At 25.7% G+C, this 3,375-nt stretch overlaps 1 long non-coding RNA gene across 1 annotated transcript; it reads left to right on the plus strand.

Moving 5' to 3' along the window:
- The first annotated feature begins 1,332 nt into the window (after window positions 1–1,332).
- Window positions 1,333–2,571, plus strand: LOC143901079 (uncharacterized). Its single transcript, XR_013257969.1, has 5 exons — window positions 1,333–1,434; window positions 1,517–1,663; window positions 1,751–1,866; window positions 1,951–2,023; window positions 2,394–2,571. It is a non-coding gene; the product is annotated as an uncharacterized LOC143901079 (long non-coding RNA).
- Window positions 2,572–3,375: the final 804 nt, after the last annotated feature.

Raw genomic sequence — 3,375 nt, forward strand, 5'->3', positions numbered from 1 at the left:
ATTTTAATCCATACAATTTTTATGATGTCTCGACATAATTTTAATTTATCTAATTTTTATGATGTCCAGACATAATTTTAATTCGTGAAATTAAAATTATGTTAGGACATAAAAATAATTCCGAATTTTTATTATGTCCCGACATAATTTTAATTTATGCAATTTTTATTATGTTTGACATAAATTTAATTCATTAGTAAAAATCGCTATTTTTCTCAAGACAATTATTTTTTGAAACTTTTATATTGTATAGATTATTATTTATGCTATTGAAAAGTAAAACGGTGTGCCATGCAATTTTTATTATGTATATCAAATTTTAATTCGATAAATTAAAATTATGTCGTGACATCATAAAAATTGGTTGAATTAAAATGATATCGACACGTAAAAATAATTCCGAATTTTTATGATGTCTTGACATAATTTTAATTCATTGTAATTCTTCTTAAGACTATTATTTTTTGATCTTTTATATTGAATGGAATATTTATTATGCTATTAAAAAGTAAAACGGCCAGCCGTACAATTTTTATTATGTTCCGATGTAATTTTAATTGGATGAATTACTATGATGTCGGAACATAATAAAAATTCGGAATTATTTTTATGTCCCGACATAATTTTAATTCGTCCAATTTTTATTATGTTCGACATAATTTAAAATCATTAGTAAGAATCGCTATTTTTCTTAGAACAATTATTTTTGGAAACTTTTATATTGTGTAGAATATTATTGATGCCATTAAAAAGTAAAACGGCGTGCCATACTCTTCTCTCTCTCTCTCTCTCTCTCTCTCTCTCTCTCTCTCTCTCTCTCTCTCTCTCTCTCTCTCTCTCTCTCTCTCTCTCTCTCTCCACACTCTTTTGCAAAACCAGGTATTTTAGTTATTAAATTAGTTATTTAAGCATTATTCATATAAAGAACGTTAAATTTATTTACTTATTTTTTCTTTAAAAAATGTAATAAAATAAAGAACAGAATTCATAAAGTTGTTTGAAAGACGAAACTACTGCACATATCCTTAGCTTTCCTAATAATTAAAAATTTACAGAATTGCATTATTTTCTCACAGTATTAATTAACTGACAACATAATGCGCATTATGTTGTCTTATTAAATGCATGAAATATATTGTATTTAGTATAAATAAAGTCTGGAAGTTGTTTGCATTTTACAAATGATATTACAAGCAAATACTATCATAATTTTAATTGCAATATATATCTATCATTTTTTGTCGTGTATTTACTCATCACACTTAATTATCATTATTTATTGCTTACCTATATTTCTTTTTTTTTCTAGTTATAAGAATTGGCACGTGTAATACATACTCATTTAGAATTGATTGTAGATTTTAATCAAAAAGTTCTTAAAGGAACAGCGAGTTTTACTATTAAAAGTGCATCTTTAATTATATAAATGAGATAGTGAGTATTATAGATATATTTTTATATCGAACAAAAAATTTGACTGGTTATTAATATGTAATATCGAATAAATAATATTTAGATAACCTTGGACTTGTTATATCAAGTGTCACAGACATGTCTAATGGAACACATTTAAATTATTATAATAAAATTAATTATGCTTTTGGAAGTTCATTTTGCGTACAATTACCACAAACTGATGCGCTGGTGCTACTTATAACACTAAGTTAATATAAGATATTTTTAGAAAGATATAATTACTAAAAATGATTGATGTAAGAATTGAATATACTGATAATACGATACTTTTCAGATGTAGAATTCAAATTAAATATGAAACAACTCCATACTCTCCTGCATTACGTTGGCTAACACCTGCGCAAACTACTCTGATGGTGTTTATATCCCTTCTTATTGTCTAACAATAAGGTAAACTGGCTAAACAAAGATATTATTTTGCATGATAAATGAATTTTTTCTACGTGAACAAAGTGTATAAAAGTACTTTTTTAGCTAATATATACACGCCAGAGCATAATTTCCTTGCCAGGACACTCTATCTGTCAAATTTACGTACTCAGCTACGGTAAGAATTTATATAAAAGCAATACCAGTTAGTATTTCTATGCATTCATTCATTTATTCATTTACATGAAATTAATGATATTTGATTAATTTATTATTGATAAAAATAATAAAAATTTGGAGAAATAAGAATGGAATGTTTTAGTAAAAAAAATTTATATATATAAATATTTAATTTTTTTTACTAAAGCATTCCATTCTTATTTCTCCAAATTTTTATTATTTTTATCAATAATAATATATATATATATATAAACGTGAATTCCTATATTAATTTTCTATCCTAATTTTCTATATTTTATAAATTACTTTAATAAAATTAAAATAAAATATATATTTAATTTTTATTGACTAATTTTTAACATTTTTAGATTTCAGTACCCAAAAATTTTAAAGTTGTTACGTCCGCACATTTAGAAAGTATATGCGAAGGCCCGGATATAGCCGTATATACATTTCTTCAAAGTAGACCGGTACCATCTTATGCGGTGATTATTGCTGTGGGCTCACTAGAGAAAAGACGTCTTAATAATAGGACCGATGTATTTGCTGAAAACAAATTTATTGACACGTGTATGAATACGTTTCATTTTGCCACGATTGAAATCATATGTTAGAAATTGCCGAACGTTTGTGTGGACCTTATATATATGTGTGTGTGTGGGATAATAAAATATTAGCTAAATATCTTGATATATATTATTTATTTAAATTAATTTAAATTTAAGTTGCTTTACATTTATTTTTTGATATGTTTATTTAAATTTATACATATAACAAATTTTTCTTTTGTGGATTGTCAATCTTCTTTGTTTATTGTAATTACTTTTTTGTTATTACATTTAAAATGAAATCTCTAGGCAGATACGATATATGCGTGCTTCCACCAAGTGTGGCACATTTCGAAATAAAATGTCCCTGCGTGATATTTATTTCGCCGACACTACTTGGCGGAGATCGTTCTTCTATCAGGAAATTCGCTCGAAATGTTTCACAGAGCTGTGGGCAGGAAATTCAGTTACGTACGTGTTTGAATTATGAGCATTTGTGGTTGAATAAGAGTTTTAGCATTTTTATTAGCAGGAAAATTGAAAGCAAAATATGGTTCTGTGAAGACATAAAGTCTTTATCTCGAAAGGGAAGGATTAACGAATTTGAATGCTATAGTAAGATTTTAACTTTGAAAATAAAATAAGAAATAATGTTATCAAAAATAATAATATTCTATATTGTATAATACATAATAAACACACACAAATTTCTGCATTCTTATTGGATAATATTTTCTGAAATTGTATTATAGATCCAAAATCTTTCAAATATCGGCTTGCTAAAGATGTTTATTACCCAATT

This window comes from Temnothorax americanus, unplaced genomic scaffold (genome assembly GCF_048541705.1).
Source record: "Temnothorax americanus isolate GAGA-0224 unplaced genomic scaffold, ASM4854170v1 Scaffold314, whole genome shotgun sequence".
NCBI lineage: Eukaryota > Metazoa > Arthropoda > Insecta > Hymenoptera > Formicidae > Temnothorax > Temnothorax americanus.